We start from the raw sequence: 24,835 nt of genomic DNA, 5'->3' as shown, positions 1-24,835 counted from the left end.
ACATGGAAAACCTGGATTCATGTAGTGTCAAACTGCTTTAAAAATCCACATAACATGCTTGCTATTCTTCAGCTCATCCTACTGTATGAAGATACGGCTTTTACAACTGCCTGAAACATCCTGGGACTAGAGATGAACCCTGATTTCAAGGTGTCTGATTTTTTTCCCAGGTTCCATTGGATTTGCATTATCTCTAGTAGGAGGGGATTCCTTTTAATAGAAAAAGAAAGAAGTTGTAATTCCTAAAATAACTTTTAATCTTAAATTAAATCAGAGCAGCAACCTGCTTTGAATTTTCTGATTTCTTGTTGGGTCACAGGATTCACAAATACAAACTCTTTTCCTGGTAAAATAAGAGCTTCGGAATCTGAAGCTGTGCTTGACTAAATTTTACAAAGGGTAAAAATATATGTAAATAAGTTAGGAGTCTAAACAAGAGTCTCAGATGGGCTTGAGACATCTACTGCTGGATTTTCAGATTAAGTTTAATTTGAGGCCTAAAAGTATTATGAAGTCAGTAGCTGTCTTTGGATATTAATTGTAACTAAAATCCATGACTGCAGTAATCCATCTTCCTGGCTGTCCATATATGCCTTGGATTTGCTAGGCAACCACTAACAAACTCTACCAGGCGCACAAGGGTGTAACTCCATGCTCCTCCTCTGGTCAAAGTCATCTCATCTTGGTAGCTATGGGGGAAAGGGATAGTTATACAAGCTGTGTTCACCCAGCCTGACGGTTTATGTGTATTTCTCACTACTACAAGGGCCTGTGAATTGTGGCAGTGGGAATTGGTAGACTCTCCACTTCTGACTGTGCTGCAGAGAAGGTAATCTGCACCACAAGAGGCCTTGGAATTAGTACCCTCTATTTCCTGAAACAGCTGGGACAGCTACATTCATTAGGGAATAGACTTCCATGGGAGTGAGGTGTGTACACTGAAGCTGGTGATTATCATCTCTGAAAAGCTTAGTTTGGTGTAATCTGGCCAATTTTCCCCACAAGTGTTTTTTCATCTCCTGATGAAAAAAAGCTTGTGGGGAAAATTGTTACAGCTGCTCATCTGTCACCATTTTCCTCAGTGACAGCCATCTCTCTGAAGGAAGAGAACGACCACACAAGCATAAAAAAGGAAGAAAAGTAAAGCAGAATGGATAAAATAACATTACATTGACCCAGTGATTTCAACAGGGTGGGTCCACCTGCACAGAGATGTTTGCAGCACTGGAGCCAAAAATGTGACAAAACCAAGTTTTCCTTGCTTTCAAGTCTGCAGTTGATTATGGAAATAAAAATGGTACCAGAAAGCTGGAAGCAAATTTTAGGGGCCATAATCAAAACCAAAAGATGAACTGAGAAATATTTTAACCAGCCAGAATCTGTGTGCAAAGGTTCTGTATTTCCTCTGCGAGACGTGATAATATTTTTCCCACTTAGCAGAGGATATTGCAAATATTGGTGTGAATGCAATCAGAAGATTAAGCAAAAGGCAGCCTTGGACACAAGAGCCTGGTCAGTCAGGTAGTGAAGTAATTGTTTTTAATATTTCATTTTTATAGGTAAGATCATAATTACAGACAGATCTTCAAACTTCTTACTTTTAACCTTTTTTTCCCTTACTTTTTCTGTAAAATGTAAACTAATTTTTCTCTTGCTTGCTTCATTTTTCTTTTTTTTTTCTTTTTTTTTGTTGTTGTTGTTGTTGTTGTTGTTTAGAATCCTTTAATTAAGCAAGAATATTGTGGCTTGCTAATTTAGGTTATTTAAATACTGTCAAAGGCAGAAAGAATTTTTATAAAATCAGGTATGCTTTGCTTTAAAGGAGAAAGAGTACCTAATTTTGAGAATCCTACAAGGTTTGTATTTATATTCTTAGATAAAAGCTTCAACATATTGACATTTAGTTCGTAAATTAGGTTCCTAATCTCAGGTAAATAGAACCTATTTAGTCCAAATTCTAATAATTTTTTCATTAAGGAAAACCCCAACTGATAAAGGTTTTTAAATTTTTTATTACTACTGTATGTTGAAGCACCATATAAACAAACAAATTGGTATATTAAAAATTAGTTTGATGTACTTTTGAGATGCTGGATAGAATAAAATTTCCGAATCAGGATTTCCGTATCCTAAGATCAAAAAATACCTGGGAGACTATAACTACAAAGGTTATTATGGCAAAAAATCAAAAATGTTTGAGCTCTCTGGTGTAAATGTATTATTTATTTAATTATCATAAATATTTTGGTTTTCATTGCAAGATATGACAGTGGAACTACTTCATGAAATTTCAATGTAATATAATGACAGGCACTAGATCTATGTAACCAAAAAAAGGACCGAAACTATCAATTTTTAGTTATTATAGCCTGTCTGATATTTTTTAATGATTTTAGATAACTGCTCTTCTGAGTGCTCTTTAAGGAAAGAAAATATTTTTAATATGAGCTTGGTATATTCATTAATGGTAATTTTCTTCTTCTAATGCATGAATACAATCTCTAATTGTGATGTCAATATTACAGCATTTTCTAATTAATGGCTTCAATTCTGATTTCATCTTTAGGTGCCCTGCCCTAAAAATGTAATTGATGTTAAGTCTGTACAAATGAAAACATCCCTTTAGGCTCCATTAATGTCCTGAATTAAATACAGTAAAACAAGTTCTATATTGGCTTAGAGCCTGCATAATGAAGCCATTCCATGAGGATTTTCCAGGTTGTAATTCAGTATAGAATCTAGCCCGACTTCTTTCAATAAGATGCATAGGATAAATGTTGGTTTATCAAAGCCATAATTCATAATTCTATCTAAACTATGGACGAAGATTTGCTCATATAAGCAAATTATTGCAAAATGTCTAGTTTTAAAATATACCTTTATTTCAACAAATGGGTAGATGGGTGTTTACTGTGCAGAATAATTTTAAATTAGTTGTTATTTTTTAGTTAATAAAATTAGTTTAATTTAAACAAAAAAAACCAACTAATTGTTTAAATAACAACTAAGTAAATTAGTTGCTATTTTTTTCTTACATAGAGCTTCCAAGGGGCATTTTTGCTATTCCTAATCATGTAACTACAATATGCATATATTTGTAAATATTTGTATGCAGTTTGCTATTTCCAAGATTGTGGAGTTTTGGTATTATTTGCTGGGGTTTTTAATAGTCCAGTAACAAATTTAAAAATCTTATAAACTTTGATTTTTAGGCTAGGTGTGAATTCTACACACACTGTAACTGGATATACTGCATCTGAAAGTCTGAAAATATATTTTTTTCCTATATTATCCCTTTTTTGTTTAAATAATTAACAGCTTCTGCTTTTTTCCAGATTTTGCCTGATTATTGCACTTCATGACCTGAATCTTTTGCTTCATAAATTTACAGCATACATGTATCACCATATTCTAAATTATTTGCATCCCTTACATGATGGCTAATGCTCAGTAACTGGACCTTTTAGCACAGCTAAATTGGGCCATCTACATATAATTTGCATGCCTTCAGTAATATAGCCACCTATAAAACAGGTGCTTATATTGCATGTTCTTCTTAAAATAAAGTATTCCTAGAATAAATCTTCCTGAAAAAAAGTTTCTAGGAATCCTCTGGAGCTGACAGAGTTTTCAGCAACTGAAGATTTTCAGAGGCATCACAACAGTAATAATTTGATGTAAACAGGGATACAGCATTTGCTGACTGGTGATCATTTGACACATCTCAGATGGAAGGAAAATGTTCCTTGTTGTGTAGATGTCCCTCTTGCTGTAGAGGGAATAGACAGGGAACAGGACACACTGGCACAGAGAGACACCAAGTGAGGAGAGCTGGGGAGTGTGAATGCAGATTCACCTGCTGAACTTCCCAGCGATGCATGCAGGACTCTTCCACACAAGAGGAGGACACAGGTGTCCAGGCAGAGTTTGGGCTAAAGGTCCTGAGGTCTGCCTCAGGACATAAAAATAACATGGCAAGTCTCTGAGCTTATGGTGGGGGAATGTCCAAATGTTCAGTGAAAACTGTGGGTGTGACCTGATTACCTCAGCAAATTGTAAGGGACCTCAGACACACGGACAAACACCATGGAGATTAGACTTGAACCATCAAGTGCATTCCCCTGCAGCTATACATGCATGTCTGCAGGGCATTTGGTGCAGATAAGTCAGCAAGATCACCCACTTCCATGCCCCTACTCAGCCTCTTACAAAGTCCTATGCATTCTGGAAACAGTTATGAATTTAACAGAATTCGTGCTTGATTTGCAGGAACCCTCTGTCCATATTCCCTCGGACCACCCTCTTTCTTCACCCAACATTTTAGGAGCCTCCAGGGAAAGAGGTATCAATGTTCAGCCTCTGTTGACCAAAGGCTCCAGTTGGAACTTCTGACATGTCTGAGGCTGTGGCTTCATGGTGCATCTGCGTCAAAGGAAAAGATTTTGACACAGTGTCTGCTTTGCAGCCATTTAACTGTTTGAACTATTCCATGGGCACTGGAATATGAGCCAATTCTCTTTTTCTCAGGGTGGAAGCTGTAGGTGGCTGAACCATATGATTCAAAAGCAAACATGCTGTTCACCATTTCATATGGTGAAAACGACAGTAAATTAACTGAAAGGAACATTAAACCCATATTGGAAGGAAAACTGTGTTTGCAAAGGTACTGTTTCTTGGCGCAATTTGGGTAAAAGAGATGTTCTACTGTCACTGGCTCGTACAAAAGAGGTCTTCTGATACGTCCACCCCATCTTGTACATTTTTCTTTTCTCCACACAGCTTTTCCTAGAGGCAGATGTGATAGGCCTAAAGAATTGAGCAGGTCCCCTTACTGTGTTTTGTGCACATATGGGCTGAGGCAAGATATAATGTGAATTCTTCAGTGTACACTGATTTCTCCTCTCTCAGAGCTGAAAGAAGTACAGCTCCTTGGCATTCATCTGTGCCTGTAACATAACAGATCATCTAGTCTGGACAATTAGCAAAATAACACCTTCAAGTGTAAAAAGTATTACTCATGAGAGAATATGTCACCTGTCCTTTACACTGAAAAATCAGTACCAAGGTATTACATTCAAGATGGGCATTGCCAGATGTCGGCTAAGCTAAGGCTCTGTTCTTAAAGGATTTGAAAACTAAAATCCATTTCCTTTACTACTCAGCATGGAGATGAGGGCTCTGGATAAAGATTGTGCCAACTTTTATTTCCACACTGATAAGCCTGCAGAGTTTTGTATGCCCCTCCTCATTAAAATCTTATTCTGCTGAGACCATAAGCACCTTAGCCTGACAAAATGGTTCCTGATGGGAGATGAGCATATTGATCTGGAGCAATTTATACATGGTTTACTAGTGAGATAATCTATTACAGAAAAGTTCTATTATAGTTTTTCCCCCTCTTGATCTTTTTTTTTTTTTTTTTGTCAAAGTACTTTATACTATGGTGAATAATGATGAAATACAAAACTAATTATTAACAAACCTAGTTAACTGTTTATCCAAAATGGACTACAGCATGTTCAAGTGCATGGTCTGAGGAAAAGCCATGTATAGTGTTTATGCCAATGAATAATGACTATGAATTGCATAAGATAATCAAAATTATTATAAAAATAATTAATCAAAATGTCTACATGCTCATAATTTCCACCAAAGCAGCCTCTTTTCCCCCTACTTTGATTATATCAATAAAGATTGAAAAAATGTTACAGGACAGTAAAATTTTATAACATAAATTTCACAATATTCTACAACATTTGTACCACTTCAACAAAATGGGACCAAATGGATTTTCCTTAATTTTAAATTATTTAATCTTACTTTTATTTAAAAAACCAGACATATTACAACTGTAAGATATAACTACATTTTTCCAAGGTTTTTATAGAGACTCAGGTAGGTCTAACCAGCAAAGTGTTCAAAATATAATGATTCAATCTGATGAAATGATCCTGTAAGCCTGACTCAGTGGGAGTTGTCTTGGAAGATCAGACAAAGTCAGTAAAAAGAGGATAAGGATAGAATTGATTTACAGTAAAACAGCAATTCTGTGATACTTACATATGCATCTGACTCATTCTTGATTTCATTTCACATGTTGAACCAATGAACTACCCTCTGGATACTTCCCTCATAGTCCATAGACTAGAAAAGTAGTACATATAACTTAAGGCTTCAGCTTCATATTCAGGTTTTACACAATCAAAACTTGGTGAGAGGAATGTGAAGCACATAAAATAAACAAATTCAGAGAAATAATTTGGTATAGAAGAATAAATTTAAAAAATATCCCGTGACGCAATAATCAGAGCATCCAAACCTACAGAAATTGTAGTGGTCTTGTTTATCTGCCTGTTTACCTAATTTATACAGTGAATCTTCAATTTGCCTGAATAGCACATATAGTATGTTCAAAGAAAGAGGCCTGTAAAGTATTTTGAGATTACTGGATTCATATTTTACCAAGACTGTTAAAAAGCTAGCTCCCTAAAGGGTTTTAGATTCCAGAAACATTATGAAAACTAAAAAATTTTTGAAGAACATTCAAAATGTTATTCTGAGACTCTGGATAAATAAGAAATGTCTGGCACATGTCTTCGCAAACTTTCCAGAACAATGTGCTGTCAACTCAAGGTAAATGATTATAATATTTTATCCAATTTTTAACAGTGGGAAAACCAAAATATGTCCCATAATGAGAAACAAGCCTACTTTGTTTATGATACTCTCCTTTAGCTCTGGTTTATCTTTAGGACAGTTAGGGTTTGCTTTATTTAGAATTTAAGATTTATAAGGAGTTAGTGAAATATGCTTACAAAATTATTATTGGTGAAGTATTTCTATTGCACATTCATTTCAAAATGATACTTGGTTTTTTCTTATCCTTCTGTGAAATGAAACCAAATGTCAGAACCTCAGAATATTTCACTATGTTGATTTTTCCTCATTATATTCCTTCTAATTGCCTAATGAAAGCATGTGGATCATGCTTTCATTTATATCAACAGGATGCTTTAATGGCTCAGACCCAAATGTTCCTAAGCTTTGCCCTAGTTCAATATGCAATAGTATGGCAATAAACTTGTCAGTATCACAGAAGATAAGTGTTCTCTGCCTGATTAGGAGTTGAGGAGCCGAATATGTACTAATGGTTAATCATGGCTATAAGTCCCCCAGACTGAAATATCTGTACCTATTTTTAATTATTAGGCTGGTTTGTTTTTTTTTTCCCCCAAATGTAATGGACACCTGCTCATTACAGTATTTTTCAGAGATGAACTTTACTACTGTGGAAAATAAACATGGATGGCTAGTTTTTTCTTTACTGTCCTGCTCATCTACTACACTAATTTCCATGAAGCTATTTTTGTTAATTCCTTTCCTCCCCTTCCCTCCCCCAAAACTTCCCTTCCCTTCCTGGAACTTCCCTTTCCCTTTCCCTTTCCCTTTCCCTTTCCCTTTCCCTTTCCCTTTCCCTTTCCCTTTCCCTTTCCCTTTCCCTTTCCCTTTCCCTTTCCCTTTCCCTTTCCCTTTCCCTTTCCCTTTCCCTTTCCCTTTCCCTTTCCCTTTCCCTTTCCCTTTCCCTTTCATTTTCCCTTTCCCGAAACTTCGCGAACCTTCCTTTCCCGGAACTTCCCTTCCCTCCTTTCGTTCTCTCCTTCCTCATGTCTGTCATCTTGTTATGGGACAAACTGCAGCAGTAAATTCTGATTTCTTTGGGAAAAGGTAACTATGAGTTGTTTTGACTGAAGTATACAAAATTCAGAAGGAAATAGGACAGCAGATGTCAGGTTTTGCCCAATGTACCAGAACTCAGGGAAATGGTTTAAAGTAAAGAGTGAGTCTAGCCTGCAAGGAACTCAAGAGGCATTTCTTTGGAGTTCATAGAAAATAGAAAAGACACCAGTCAGCAATAAATGTAATTACTACAGAGGAAGGTCAAAAACCATTTAGGACATAGAGAAAATGTTGGACAAAAATCCTATGCTAAAACACAGGAAGGACTGACCCATCTGCCACCTGCATGCTGTGGTCCTGAGAGGGAGCTGACCTAAGTTCTTTTACAATACACAGAAATGCCTGAAATATTTTTCTACCACATAGTTTATTTTTTTCTCTCTCATTTCTGGAGTATGCAGAAAACCTAAGCATATTTATTCACGTGGAATATTTCTGAGCATTTTTCTCATTTATATCAGCATCCATAGTATTATTTGTTAATTCTAAGTCAGCTACAACATGCAAAATGCTTTGCAATGTAAAAAATATACAGTATTTCTTTTCAGGGAGGCTGTAATGCAGGAAGGCAACACATGAATAGATTGCAGGAAGGAGAAAAAAAAAACAAGAGTGTGTCATGTGTTTAAATAGTAGAAAATATTGTTGGCAAGTTTGATCAGGGAGCTGTAGGTAAAAGTTAAAGTAGATCAAACCACAGAAAATCTTCTCCTTGATAATTTCTCTTGGGTATAAGCACTAGCCCAAGTTTTGTCATGTGTTATTTTAACCTTTATAAAATGGACTATTAATACAATATTTCTGACTTCTAACTCACAGCATATTATCAAAAAAAAACCCAAAAAAACCCATCCTCTCCATCAAACTTCTAAGAGAGACTGGAGACCTTATAAAACTTGGAAAAATCATGCCATGGAAGTTATTTGGATAGAGAGGATAGTGAGGGGGTAGAAGGAATGTTGTTGCTAAGTTCCTGAAATGGAAGTTAATGATCCTAATAAGAGCAAGGCTTTGTGCTCCTCATATGAGTATGTTCTGGCAGAGAAGAAAAAAAATTTGGATTCAAAGACAATGGCAAGAGAAGAGAAGAGAAGAGAAGAGAAGAGGAAAGGAATAGTGTGGGTCTAAATCAGCATGGGATGAATCAAAAGACAGCTCATTTAAGTGTCTGACTCTCTGAGCTCTGCCAGTGACTTACAGAAGGGAAACAGCCTTAACTTTATTTACAATGCCAAAAGGATATATGCAGAAATTTACAGGAAAAAAATGAATGGGTCCCTTCCTGCAGCTTCAGGCCTTGTCAATTAGAAAGCTAGAGGGACTAATACTTTCCCACTTGAAGCACATAGTTTAGCCAGCTACATTAAACAGTCTCCCTGAGCTCCCTCACTAGTAATGGGAGACAGGTAGTTTTCTGTAAAGCCAAGGCAACATGTTCAAGTTCAGTGCCCAGTCTCAGGAACCAGTCGTCTAGCTTGGCCACAGCTCCTGGTGGTAATATTTCTCCTCTGAATTGAAATGCAACAGATTTTATGTTACTGGATATGCAAACAGGCATTTTTGAAGCTGAAATCACAGATCTTCACTATTGGGGTAAAAGAGTCAAACTAATGAGCTGAGTAGGGCAACATAAAAGGAATCTGTTAGAAAGAGTGACAAAGCACACCAGCAACACCTCAGGTGCTACCAACAATTAAAGGGTTTGGCGTTCTAAGGCACTCTAAGCTATAGAGACTATTATTAATGTAAAGAAATTAAAAGTATGACTTAACTGGATGCACTGATGTGAGGCACAATTACACACTGAAAATGCCACAACTGTGCCACTAGATCTTTTTCTGTCGGAGGTAAGCTTTACAAATTACTTTGGAACAGAAGGCCACAAGAAGTATGATCTGAAAAATCAAGGTCCAGTAGCAGGTTATCTGCCAAATTGTCAAAACTGCAGACTAGGTGCCGAATGCATGACAACCATAAATTCTATTTGTTTCATAACAGATGCCTGCCTTTAACTTTAGGGATCTAAATAAGCTGAAGCTGTGACATCCAATCTTAGTCTACTTCCCAGTAAACTGAATTAATCTCAGCCTAAAACTTTGTTTTCAAGGGATAGATTGGGCCTTTGATTTGTGCCATGCCTTCAAAATCTTTTATAGAATATAACAAAGCAGGCACAGCTGAAGCTGAGAACCACTATATTAAAAAGTATAGAGTCTGAATTCTAGTTTTGCTTTTTAATGGAGCTTTCATGGAGACCTGTGCCAGCAAAATTCCAATGCATGTGCCACATGTCATAATTACTTGTAATCTGCTTTGAAAGAACAGAGGATGATACATTTCCATTCTATTTTCAAGTGATCAAAACCTTGTGCCTGTGCCTTTGATCCATTTTGGATCTGTATGTCCTGCAACTGCACAGCAGACAGCATGCATCTCCCCAGTAATAGAATGACAACGAACTGATTCCCAAGGAAAACATTAAGCTGGAAAGGAATACAAAAGAATCTTTAACATTTAAGATTGGAGCTGCGAAGAAATACTTCATAACCACAGACATACTTGCTTAACATAAGGGGGAAACTCTTGCACTGTGTGCCTGGAGATGGTAATAGAGGAGCATAAATTGCTGCCACCTCCTCTTGCATGCAGCAGCCACAGAGTACACTCCTTGAGCAGGGAAGACCGCGTTGTTTCCTTTCCTAGCAAGGGCTCCTGCATGAGGACACCTGTCTCAGGAGTACAGGATTTATTAACACCTGAGTAGAATCTGCACCAGTAGTCTGCACAAGATCAGCAACAGGCTGGGCACAGACTGGCAAAAACTGGGTGGTGCAGAATACAATATCTGGCTTTCATTTGGGCAATATATTAAATTTCACAGGTCAATTTTTCTTTCTCTCTTTTTTTTTTCTCCTTCTTTGTTATAGCAACAGTCCTTTTTCCAAACACACTTATGACCCACAAATGTGGTCTTTACAGCTCCCTTCCCTTTGCACCTCTCAGCATGCTATACAGGAATAGGCATTCATGACAGAATGACAGAAGCCTGTCTGCCCTCTAAGGGCTGGCAGAAACTCCACCATCACCACAGGCAATCTATTCCTGCATCACTCAAAATTATGTGAATACCAGAGTTTAGAAACTGCATACTGCTCTGTATTCTCATGATAAATCCATATAGATTGTTAGTCCTTTCTCTGTTTCCTTGGCAGATGACCATGTACAGGTTTGTTCCTGTTCTGTATTCTCATGATAAATCCATATAGATTGTTAGTCCTTTCTCTGTTTCCTTGGCAGATGACCATGTACAGGTTTGTTCCTGATATAGGTTATTTCCTGATAATGTGAAAGTATTTAAGATGGTCTATTCTCATTTAAAGTTGAGAATTTTTCTCTGTTACTAATTGTGGAAATATTATTTGTTAGTGAAAACAAGTGCAAAGAGTATTAAAGGTTATGGTCTCCTTTATCTAAGTCTCACTGATAAATCTGACCCTCTGCAAGGCAGCAGGCCTCTCTTTTCCTTGTCTTTCCCCAAGTATAAATGCCCATATGGTTCTTTATTTTCCCTGATAGACATCACTTATTCCATACTATTTGATTCTTGAGTTTTTCCTATTTGTTTGAACTACATATTTACTCTGGTCCTTATACTCTGCAGATGAAGTCACCTGATATCCCAAGTTCTGTTTACTCCTGCAAGTTGCTGTTGTGAATCTTAAGGCTTCTGAGTTGTGCAGATACTTTTGTGTGTCACCAAGGCTAGAGGTTCCCCTGCCACCATCACAGCATAATAAGTGTGATCTAACAGCTTTCCTCCTAATTTGATCCCGGCTTTCCCATTAATCTCTAACCTTTGGTAGCTATGTTGTTGTTACCATGCTGTGTGTAGAATGGAAACTCTTACTTCATTCTGGTTTTAGAGAGAACAATTTTATATTTTAAACCATTGGAAGTATACGAAACTCCACCGGAATCAGCAGCGAACCTAGGATGAGTCAATTTTAACAAACTTAAAATGTGTCTGTTACACTTTAACATAATTCAAACACAGGCACGTCCCCTTATAGGGGCACACCTTGTCTCAAAGTGCCACTGGGATTTAGGCACAGAAATAATTCTGGAAATCTGGACTCTCGATATTTTGCAAGTCAGCAGGTATAGTACACTAAAATATTGATACAATATCCCTTTGCTTTGCGCAGTAGCTCACACACACCAAATCTCACACTACCAGCAATATTTTTTGGCAAACTGTACTATTAATGCAAATTAAATTAGGCTGCATGACATTAAGCCACTTGGGATTTCTCCAGGGCATCAATTTAATCAATTTAGCAACATGTGCTTTCAATCTCTATATGTTCTGTTCCTTTGGAAACCAAAAAAAAAAAAAAAATCCAAACCAAAACCCAATAAATTAAACATAAGCTGCAGCTTTTGTGTGTGTGTGTGTGTGCTGAAGTCAGAGTTAATTTTCTTTTTGACAATCAAGGGCTTACCTTAATTTCAAATATTATGCTTGTTCTTCTCTCAATGACAATGAGGAGAATCAGGAGCGTGCAGACAATTGCCTGCCTGCTATCGAGGCCATCATGTACTGCTCTTTGTTTGTCTCTTCCTTTTTTCTGCTGCCCTGTATGCTTTTTCCTTACTCCTCCAAGTGCAAAAGTCTCTTGTCCACTTTCTTTCCCCCGACACCTAGGGATATTTCTGCTCAGAAGACAAATGCATTGGAACTTCAGTCGCAAGGGAAACTACGTTCTATCTAGCAGAGATTTGAGGTCTCTGGCCACACAGCTGTGGCAAGCCTAGACTCCTGTGAAAATAGGCAACTGGATCCAGATGGGGTCCAGATGTGGTAGTGCGCTGAGGCATCCAAGGTAGTAATCCACTGGACAAGAACGTTAGTCCAGGTGCAGTGTCAGACTGACACTGCCAGACTGCATTTGGACACGGGCTGGCTTATGTCAGCCTGTGCAGCTGTGTCCAATAAGTCCAGTTTTGGGGTCAGTGACAGAAGACAGTCTCCACATTTGTCAGTGCAGTGGTACTCCAGCACATAAATGATGCTGAACTGGGTCATGCAAACTCTGATTCCTCACCCATACATTCAGATGGAAGCTCAATTTTCTTGGTGCCTCACATTGTGAACTTATATGTCCTTTCCCTGATCATGTCCGTGGCTCTCTTGAACTGATCTTTACATAACAGGTATCTTGAAACTACCACCATGTAAGAATCAAAAAAACCTAGGAAATGGTAGTTTCCCTAGAGGCTCAATTGATTAGTTGTTATTAAAATGTAAGAGGAAAAAACCCTGAAGCACTAAAGGCTTCTTCTTTTTCCCATAAAACTTGAGAATAATTGGAAGAAACAGGGAAGAGGAGAAAAGAGGCTGTTATCTGCAAACTGTGAAAGTTCATGTTTGGGGTTGCGACAGGGGGACTGGCAGAAGAAGGAGACATGGCATGGCAGCACTGATGTGGTTGTGTACATCTCTGAGGTAAACACAAGGAAAAACAAGCTAATCAAAAAAGGAAAATATCCTGAAGCAAGGGAAGAAATTAAGGAGAAAGAATTGTGAAAGCCTGTGATTTTCTCATTATTCTTGTTATTTTTACGTCTTCTTTTTTATTACCCTTCAGTTCTTCAAACCTTCTGCAAGTTTTCAGTGAAATGTAAGATTTAAATAGTTGCAAATAAATGGAACTCTGTTCCCATTCTCCCTGCAAAACAACTCAAAATCCAAAAGACCATATAAACACAATCCTAATTTAGATGTTTTTGAAGTGCCATGTTTTTTAAACTAATTTTATTACAGAGAGGGAGATGGTGGGCTGGCTCACGAACTCTGACTCCTTTATTCATAAAAACTAGTGCCTCACAAATGGCAGTGCTCATAATAATGAAAACTAGCACACACTGACACACACATGCATGCACATCTGGAAGGTGCTGAGAAAGTGAAGCAGGGATAACAAAAGAGAACAAGAACAGAAGAAATGAAGGATATTCCTTTAACAGGCTTTTACAGAAAGCTTGTTTAATCTCATGCTTACTTCTAAGTAAGGGGTGATTTGGCTGTCTCCTGCAATGCAACCTCCAAAAATGTTTCCAGAATGTAGATGGTGAAGGCAAAACACAACTATGGTACCGCCCCTCAACATTTCTTTGCCCCTCAACATTTCTTTGTTTAGGCTATTTCCTTTTGGCTATTACCTGTTAGGTAATTCGTGACCTTCTGTCAGTGTTATCTTTGAAAGCATCTTTATTTCACATTTTGTTTTAGTAGTTAAGAGGACTGTATCACTTATTAAGTCTCTATTACTTTATTTTACTTTTACGAACATATTCTTATTAATCAAAATCATCTGTTTGGCTTCCAGTCTGTTTTCTTTGCAGAAGTGTTTTTGGAAGCTTAACAGTGTAATTCCAGGGATGATATCGGCCCAAATGCCTTAGAATCTGGGCCTACAGAGGGACTTTATACAGCTCTTTGGGAGGAAGAACTTTGCCAAAACAAAGTTCTCTGCCAGACTTAGATCCTGATTCTGTAAACTGACTCCATTATCTATGGTTCTGCCTAACTAAGCATGTGTACATTAACATGAATTTTAAATACTTGAATTCCTTAAACTTTGAGGCCCACAGAAGACCATACTAGCACAAGACTCAGGGGCAGAAGGACTCTGAATCCATGCACCAAGTATGGCAGGCACTGGACTGCTGCTCGGAGACCACACCCCATGTGCCATGCAGCTCCACCATATACAGCTTCCTTCACATGAAGAAGAGGCAAGGAAAAGGAAGAGGGAGCTGGCTGCACTGGCAGAAGAGTCTTGTTAAAATATTGTGGTAGCCAAGAAATGGGCTAATGTTGTTTGCAAAGTTGGGTAACACTCATTTTACCCTAGACAGCTGGGGGAATTCAGCCTAGAAAAAAGGTGGCTCAGAGGAGACCTTATCACTCTGTGAAGCAAAAAGGTCGGAAAAGAGGTTGTATCCAAGTAGGGCTCAGCCCCTTCTCCCAGGTAATAAGGCTAAGGACAAGTGAAAACAGCCTCAAGTGGTTTAGATTGGACATTATGAAAATTGTTTTTACTGAAAGTGTTGTCAAGCACTGGAAGAGGGTCCCCAGGAAAGTGGTGGAATCGCCACTCCTGGAGCTATATAAGCAATGTTTAGGTGTGGCACTTGGAGACATGGTTTAGAGGTGGACTTGGCAGTGCTGGGCTTTTGGTTGGATTTGCTGATCTTAGAAGTCTTTTCCAACACAAATGATCCTGTGAATCTATGACATAAAAAGCCTTTGATGTTATAAATCTTGTTTTTGAAATAAATATGTTCTACCATAACTCTGCTCTCCCAGCTGAAAGAAATGAGTCCAGGCACTGGTGTTTTTAACACTATCTTTTGACTTTGTGCCGAAAACAGACATCTATATCTAAGGATAAGTCTAGATATGCTTTTAGTAGTAAGAAAGACCAGGCTTCCAGCCCACCCTTAGTACACCTATACTTCCCTCAGCTTGAATGGGACTTAGACACTCAAAAAGTAAACTGAAGGAAGTCAAGTTTTCAAAACCATTTTTGGGAAATCCCAAAGAAGATATATCTTGGAGAACAGAGATAGGCTTTTTTAAAGAATAGAAAGTAGAACTAGAGTAAAGCTAAAATAACCATAGAAGAATATGATTTTTTTAGCTTAAAGACCTAAACCAAACTGTTAATTTGAAATGGAGATATTTCAGTGTGAAAGAGAAATATAAGAGCAATAAATGCTATAAATATTCTATCCTGTACACCATGCTGTCAAATAAAAAACAGAAAAATGAAGGACATTTTCTGGTTCCAACTGCTGAATCTACTTCTTTTGGAATCAAACAAAAATATAATTTGTTGATATATAAGAGGCCATGTGTGACAGCAGCACGATTTTAAAAGTGGCTTACTTTTATGAAATAAACATGGGAGTGAAAAGAGCAAATCAGACTCGGTGTTTAATTTAACATTTGAGAAGAAAAAAAATGGAAAAATTGTTGAGGGGAAGGGCAAAATGCTGGACAAAAAGAAAGGTACAGTAACGGCATAATGAAGTCTATCAGAGAGAAAAATATTTCAGATGTCATTCTAGTTAAGGTTCTAAATTTATGGAAAATGAGGTATGTTTTCCAACAGGAAAATATTATTTGTCGAAACATTCTCATTCTGGACTGGTATGAAAGTTGTTTTTTTTGATGAAAACTAAGTGTATTACAGGAAGTTTCTGTCTCATATACTTATGGAGAACTATAAAAACAGTATGTTGAGAGTGACCCCAACGTCTCAAAATTTTTTAATTCTCCCTTCAGTTTTGATATCTGAAACCTGCTTTATCTAAATGCTTTCTATTAGTTAATATCTGATGAATGAAAACAGTCTTTTCAGAAACCTGAAGGAACCCCAAATCTAATTCAGAACATTCTGAATGGAAATGCAGACTTTCCACTGCTACCTGTAAGTTTGGTCTGTAACTGAGCACTATAAAGGAAAAATTCCTGAAGCTGCACAACTGCTGCAGCAACAATGATCCATCTTCATCCTTTACAGAAATCACAACCCCAGAGCAAGCCAGATAGCATGGGTGGCTGTGAGAGGGGCAGAGGCATACAGAGGAGATTACTTAGGGGACCAGAGCATTCTCTCCAGAAAGCGAAATACTGCCTTATTATCTTGGCAGAAAGGCCTCATTCATGTCACAGTAATGCTTGAGTTTGCTCACACCACGAAAACACCCTTAGCCAGCTTTTGTTCAACCCTGAAGTGTCAGCTGCAGAAATGGTATTCCCTGTGTAAGTGATCAGGGATGGATTCAAGCCTGATGTCTACCATGTGTGTCTGCTAGGGTGGCTGGATGCATAATTTCCCATTTCAGAGAATAGCTGAGAGCCTACTCAACAGAATTAATGTAGGTGTCCACTCCACACAGAGAGAAACTGCCTTCTGGACTAAACTGACTCTGCTTACTAAATATCCTTGGATTGCATGTGAAGCTTGGACATTTTAGCCAAGCTAAATATTTGCTTAGGTGTAGACACAAATAAATTGATGAGATTTACTTTACCCAAACTCTCCTTTAAATGACTACATAAAATACACAAAATGTAAACTTTAAAACTGCATAAAGTAGAATTTGTTCATGTTTCAACAGTTAGCCCTGGGGTTGCCCACTCAACATCTTATGCCATGGTTTCAAAAACTCTTTTAAAGCTTGCAATTTCTTGACAAAAATCTTTTGAAATATTAATTTGAATACTTCATCCTCATCTAAAACATCATACAGATATGTTCATGAATGTAATCACAAAAAAACTATGGAGTTACTCTATTTTGAAAGTATCCCTTTCAGGGTTTTAAAAATACATGCCATATCTAGTATTGGAATATAAAATTATTGCCTTGGTCATTTGAGATTATGTAACATTAAATATGTCTGTTTGCAAGAAAATTATGCATTATGGGTTGTGATTTTATTTACATTATGCCTATTATAAACTGAAATATGAAATCTTTTCCAGGTTCATTGCTGTTTTTTCTGCAGTCTGGGAATTGTCTTCCCTCCTGTGCTTCATTCCAAATGGACCAGCCTCTGGGGAACAGTGCAGACTACTACTTTGTGTTGTCACCTAGTGTGCTGACAGGATGAAGAAAAGTGTTTGGCACAGCCTTTCATTGGTAACATATACTGATAGACACAAGCGTGTCTCAGTCAAGCTGTTCAACATTTAAATGTGTAATTAAATATAATCACTATCCATATGAGGGTTGACAGTTTATGGTCTTTTTATAGTAACCTTTGTACTTTTGCTCATCAATCACTTTTTGTTTTTCTAGTAATTCATACTGCAGTAGTAATGGGATGGGACATTTGACTCGAAAAAACTCCTTTTTGTCCCTTAAATCCAAAATATGGTATTCCCATCAGAAAGCTAAAGTAACCTTTCATGTTTGGAGTCTTACCTGCTCATATCTGACAATACAGGAGTTCAACTCAAGGAGAGAATCACTGCATGACTGCCAGCGGGAAAATAAGTACTTATGGGATGCATGTTGAATACATTCAGTTGATTCTGTGGCTGGAGCATATATACTTCATTTGACCTTAGCTGTGGTCTTGTCTGTTCTGGATATTGTCTGGTTATTTTTGTGTTTTTGTCTTTCAAGCACAAAAGCACCTAATGGAATAAGGTAAGAAAAAATCTGAATGCAGGGAAGACTGCATTTGCTCCATCCTCATATTACAGATGAGAATAAATATGCCCCATAAATATTTGGACCTTAAGGTTCAAAAAGGCAGCTCTGTCCATAAGAAAATCCTGTCAATAAGAAGATCCTGTCAATGAGACATTTTTACAAAGTTCCACTTAAATATATTTGTATGAAAGACAGTGATGAAAAAAATAAGCAGGAAATCCCAACCTGGATCAGAGCAGATTAAAGATGGCTGGCCTATTCAGGAAATAAACTGTATTCAGCTCCTATCAGAGCTATCCTATCCTGTATCAGATAGGATATTAAAAACTTAAACTTGAATGAAAGGTGATGTTACTCATTGAGTAAGATGAAAGAGAGCAGGAACTGATGACTTCAGATATCCCATACTAAGATAAAAATGATCCACAAACAACATTAATAAGGTTAGTTCCTGTGCTGAGGAAACTAGGGTTTGGTAAAATGCAAACAGAAAAGCTAGGGTGAAATGACATGCCAAAGTAAAACACTATCCCAGTAAAAGAAATAGAAATAGGATCCTGACTTCATACTTTCCAAAATTCCACTGTCAAATGGGTTGAGCTGCAGGAACATTATTGGGTCAACCTATCCGACAGTGTTTCCTCTTAGATTTGTGAATCTGAATGAACTTCAATCCCAAAATCATGTTTTCACTGTTTTCATCTCAGAATTAGGATTTTAGGATGATCTAAACACAATGCTACCAGAAATAAATGATGCCACACAGATTTTAACTGGATTACAATGAAACAGAGCTGGCAAAACATGAATTTAAGACTTCATCTCAGTGTGGTGTTGGTGGAACCAGCGGTACTTGTAAATCACGTCAGGCTGGTTGCTGACGAATTTTTGATGGAAGGATGGTGACATCTAGTGGTGCTGCTCTTCTCACGGCCCTTCATATTACATCTTGAAGCATCAGCTTTTATCAGTGTCCACCTCTGAAAATTTCAAACGTAATTGCCCCTTTTTTTGTAATATTGGAAAACAAGAGTTGTCATAAAGAAGTGATTCAGCAATCTGCAAATAAAGCTGCATGATAAAACATTGTAAATACTGCGATAACAACTTAAAGTTTCTTTCTGAATTCATTACTTAAGTTCAAGAGTTACTTGACTCAGAATAACATGATCGGCTCTGTTTCAGTAGGGACTTAGGCAGTGATCCAGGCAGTGACTTGATCCTCACCTCAAAAAAAAAAAAAAAAAAATTAAGAAAGGATGCAACAAATCACACTTCAGCTGCTTTTTGCTCTCTGGCTGGGTAATTATTATAGTCTAGAGGTCTAACTGCAACAGCTGAAGTTAGGCAAAATAAGTTACATTATAACAGCAACTATAAAAAAGATCTTAATAAAGTCTAATTTGCTCAGTCAGAAAACTGCTAGAAATGTGTCTTTGAAATTTGCACAATGAAAGACAAGAGACACAGGTATGCAGAGAAACCAAATTATTATCTATAAGAGAAGGCTGAGCAGCACCAAAGTTTGTTTGCTCAAATGTATGTATTATTGACCTGCTAGACAAGCCATGATCTGGACTGCTTGAGGTAGCTGCTGTGCATGGGCAGAGGACTTTCCCAAAGAACTGTACAGTCTCCTTGGTTTGGGAGCTACAACAGGTTCATTGATGGAGGTACCCTCTCCTGTGCCAGATGCTTTACTACAACATATGTAATCTGTTATTCTAATGTGACAGGTATTTGTAAGATGCTCTCCAGCTCTTAGCTGCCATCAGGAAAAAAGACCAGCCTGGTAGAACAGGAAGCTTTTGCAGGGACTCAGGGGAAAAAAAAAAAAAAAAAAAAAAAAAAAAAAAAAAAAAAAAAAAGAGATGGTTTATGACCTTTGGAAGAAAGGGCAGGCAGCGCTTAGGAAGAGTATGAGGATACCATGAAGTCATTCAGAAAGGTGAAATTAAAAAGGTGAAAGCCCAGATAGAACTACTCCATCTGGCCAGCATAGCAAAAGATAACAAAAATATTTTAAGAAATAAATAACAAAAAGAAGGCCGAAGCGAGTCTCCATCCTTTTTTTCGATGCAGAGAGAAATATTGTCAAGAAGGATGAGGAAAAGGCTGAGGTACTTAATGCCTTTTTTTGCCACAATCCTTAACAGAAAGACTAGTTAACCTCATGGTACCCAGCCCCCTGAACTAGTATATAGGGGTGTGGAGCCGGATAAATCTCCCATAATCGAAAAGGAATTAGTCAGCAACTTGCTGTGCTACTTAAACAAGTGTGACATGTTGGGTGGGATCCACCTGAGGATATTTACAGAGCTGGCAGAAAACTTTGCTCTTTTTGTGATTTACCACCATTCCTGGTTAATCAGGAAGGCTCCACATTAATGGTGGCTGGCAAATGAGACACCCACCCACAAGAAGGGCAGGAAGATCTGGAGAAGAACAAGCTGGTCAGTGCGCCCCCAGTGCCAGAGGTTATGGAGCAAGTCATCCTGAGAGCGATTTCATGTGATGTGTTAAGGACAACCAGGGGATCAGACCCAGCTGGATAGGTTTATGAAAGGCAGATCCTGCTTGACCAGCTTGATCTCCCTCTGAGAGAGTGTGACCAAATGAGTTTATAAAGGAAAGACTGTGGATATTGTCTGTCTAGACTTCAGTAAAGCCTTTGACACTATTTCCCCCATGACACTTATTCCACCTTCATGACAGCTTTCAAGAACAAACAAACGCCACCTTGATTGTGCCATACTGTACTAAAATTTATACACAATAGCTTTATTTTGTTTGTGTTCTACACCCAGTTCTTCATTATCATACTAAGCCAAATCTACCCATCAGTCTTCCCTCTGCATGATCTCTTGAACACTACAGCTGGCTCCACAAATTTTCTCATAAAAGCATATGTTTTTCAAAAGCTGGATATTGTAACTGTGCAAATGATGACCATTTTTACTGCAAAACTTCAATTGTCAGTTAGGTATCACATCAGCATCCAAAAAGCTCTACACCTTTCAAAATGACAGCATATATTTCCTCCAGTCAATCAATTTGTTTCTTTGAGAAACTCTTTCTAATTTCACAATAAATATTTTTCATTTAACTCTAAGTTATTTCACAGAGTAGAGGTTAAAATTAGATGGATTTTCTGCACATAAAACATAGACCTTAGGAAAAGTATATTCAAGGGCCTGAAACAGCCCACATAAAATGTCCACTAGACAGACTTCCCCCAAAATGCGTGGGGAATATGTGAGATATTCTTTTGCAGCAGGAACAATAGCATGAAATACTATATAAAACTGACTAAGAATTCTTGTTTTCCCAAAGGATTTCTGGTTTTTTTAGCTAATGGGCACCAAGGCAGTGAAACTAAGCCTTGTCAAAGCATGTCTTCAAGACAAGCTTTTATCTATACAGCGATATGAAGCCAGAGTGGTCTTAAATGTCATCACCATTCTGAAATGCCCTGCTGTAATGGCATGTAAAGCCACAGCAAGCAGAAAGTGCCTGTGCACCTTTTGAATTTCCAGTTGGAGGGCTCCTTGCTTTGAAAAGAGGGGCTTTCGTTAAATTCATCTGGACTCTAGTCTTTCACATGAGAACTAGAAAGTGGACCAACTTTGAAGTTATTTCTTTTAACTTGTTGTCCTAATTAAAATGAAGCTTGGGCCAGAAACATATCTTCCTCCCCTCCACCTCCCTCTCCCCCCTCTTATTTCCATAGCTCTGCAACAAAGGTGCTCTGATTTCACTTTAAATGGGAATGAGGCCTGGAGGTGGGTGGTGGTGAGTGTGTGGTGTGATCTTTGATCTATAAATGAATATAGACAACTTTAGCCCACAAGGAATTTATCTAAGGAACTACATTAAAATAGCAGTTGAAACATAATGCAAACCTAACTCTAACTGATGCTGTTTGGAGCGCTGTGCAGTTCTAGAAGTAATTCGATTTTGAAGGATGAATAATGGAAGACATCATTCTGTGAAATGTATTTTATATTCCTACAAAAATAGTTGGAAATCATGTAAAAAATATGCTTTTATCCACAGATATCAATTAGAGAAGATGATAATGACTTTTTCCTACTGCATGTACCTATGCTATGAGTTGATTTATGTTATTGTTTGACAGCTGCTGTTGTAACATATAATGTGTTCTAAAATAACCTAAAGGCATAAGTCATAAAATAATGAACATCTCAATACTTAAGACTGTGTCTACTGCAGTATGTGGAGTTTTACATGGGGGACACAGCCCACTGATGTTGCCTAAACTGAAAAAGGCAGTAAAGAAAACAAAAAAAAATTCTAAACACAGAAATTTCATCTGAAGCAGGCATGAAGAAGCTCACATCCTCTTTTTAGGCATTAAGTTAGCCACAGAGAAATACTTTAAGTATCTCCACTATGTGATCCCTGTGATGCCACTTGGGTTGTGTCTTCTAGGGAGGATTACTGAGGAAATGTGTGCATTTGAGCAGCTTCTACACTTGGACAAAGGAGATACTGAGCTTGCCAGTTATCAATGGGTCTGCAATCTCATTTCTGAGTGAGTATACACTGTCTCATTTCTAAGTTTCAGAAACAGAATAAGTACTCCATTGTGGTGGTCTGTCCTGGAGAAGACAAGCTGTGAATCAATCACACCACAGGTAACAGTATCGGATCCTGGAAACTGAGATGCCAGGATAGATAACATCACATCAGGTTATGGTAAGAGGTGGGGGAAAAGAAAAGAATGATGGGAACAGTTACATAAATTAAGTTATTCCTTAAGGTTAAGTTCTGAACCCGGCTGTCTGATAGGTTCCATATAAGGTGTTGTTTCTGCTTCTTTGTTCATTGGTTCTCTGCCCTGAGTTAATGTCTATATAAGGTTGTGTTTGCCTCATTTAGAGATCTTCTGGAGCAGCTCTATACTATGTCTTGTTGCACATTGATTGTTAGTGCACTTTATTATTTTCCTTTATTAAGCTTTGATTTTTGGGCACTCCAGTCATTCCTTTTATTGATTGTCGCTCTCCCATCTGATCTGGCCTGGACTGCACACAACGCAACATTCCATCTCTTCCAATGGACTAGTTTCAGTGAGAGGCACTGCACTACCTCCTGGACTTCAAACTGACACTCCCCTGCGACCTTCCTGCTGGAACTGAGATACAGCTTTTTTTTTCAGTTTCCATTTTAAAGATTTGAAGCTGTGACATTCACTTTAACATTCGTTATGAACATTTTAGGCAGGGTAAGCTTCCTAAGCCAGGCTCTTTTTAAGCATCCATTTAACCACAAAAAAGATGCTCTGGGTTTATAGATTTAGTATAATTTGAATGTGGCAGGTTATCTCAGTAAAGAAGGAAAAATAGATCCTTTTTGAACTGTCAGTTTGCTTCTTCCAACTAAGAGACCCAGGGCTGCACACTACACTTCTACCAAAAGCTTATGACAGAGCTGGCAGCAAAGCATGCAAGTTCCTTTAGCTAGACTGTGTACTGGGACATTTTATCCAAGCCCTTGCTCCTACCTCAAGATGAATGATACTAGAATATATGCCAAGCAAATAAAATTAAACTGTGACAAAAACATCGGTAGTTGAGGGATATTAAGCTCAGGTTAAAGTGTAGCAATAGCTCTTGACATCTCTTATCTAATGTTACAGTCAGTATCAGCTCTTGAATGAAGTAGACAAGATAAAAATGGCTCTTTGAACATTCACTTACTTCATCACTTATATTCAGTTTCTGTATTGAACTTCTTGAGGGTTTGAAATATCTCATACAAAAGTTGCTCACAGTATCATATGGCTGCAAGGCAGGAAATTCTGATTTGACAACATGATAAAAAAGGTTTTTAACAGTGGTAAAATGTTAGCAATCCTGGCATGGTTAATACAGTCCCTTGTGTGAATAAATGGGTTCAGTATGGTCACATATCCCTGAGACAAATGCAAAACTGCAGGAAATGCAAGAAAGGGCTGTTAACATGATCAGGGAAATGGAAGTCTGCCTGTGTGAGAAAAGCTTGTTCAGTCTCTGTCAATAAGCAATAAGGACTGAGAAGTGATATGACTGGTCTCCATCAATATTTTAGAAGGCCAACACTGAAGAGAACAAAAAGCTAATTAAACTAAAGGACAATGTTGGCATAATGACAAGCAGGTATACATTGACCATGAATGCATTTAAGGATAAAATTAGAAGAATATTTCTAATCAGCAAAGGAAACATGCTTTGAAAGAGGAGATAAAGCAAAAAAAATGCCTAAGAACAGTTCATGGTGGTTTTTCTCAACAACTTGTGTAAGTTGGCTGGTTCTTATCACAAGGGAAGAGATTAGGATCTTTTTCATGAACACATCCGGCCAGTGTCCTTTTTCAGTCAAGAAGAAAACAGGTTTTTGCAGGCACTTGGAGACAGCAGAGTGTGAGGTAAGGAAAAGGAAGAGTGTTTCTTCCTAAATGACTGTCAGTCATCTGATCTATGGCCTTTTCCCTTCACCCATCTGGTGAAAAAAGCATATGGATTCAAAATTAAGAGAACCAAATGTTAAACACTTGATGCTAACCTTTGTTGGAACTTAACATTTAAATCTGTCTTTTATAACATACCTAGGAATTGTAAACTAAAGAAAAATTTAGCTGTGGATTAACAGTAGTTTAATTCTATTCAACTTGCACCTAATTTCTGAAGAGAAGGGTTTTATATTCTCTATTCTTTGAAAATCTCAACCCAAACTCTGGATTTACATCTCTGCCATTACCTCCAACAATTTCTCTATATTCCAAAGATTCTACCACTTCAGCAGTGATCACTAGTTCAGCAGAAAGCTATACAGTTGAGGAAAGAAAGCTGATTATCTGG

This window comes from Haemorhous mexicanus, chromosome Z (genome assembly GCF_027477595.1).
Source record: "Haemorhous mexicanus isolate bHaeMex1 chromosome Z, bHaeMex1.pri, whole genome shotgun sequence".
Classification (NCBI taxonomy): domain Eukaryota; kingdom Metazoa; phylum Chordata; class Aves; order Passeriformes; family Fringillidae; genus Haemorhous; species Haemorhous mexicanus.
This window is presented reverse-complemented; position numbering follows the sequence as displayed.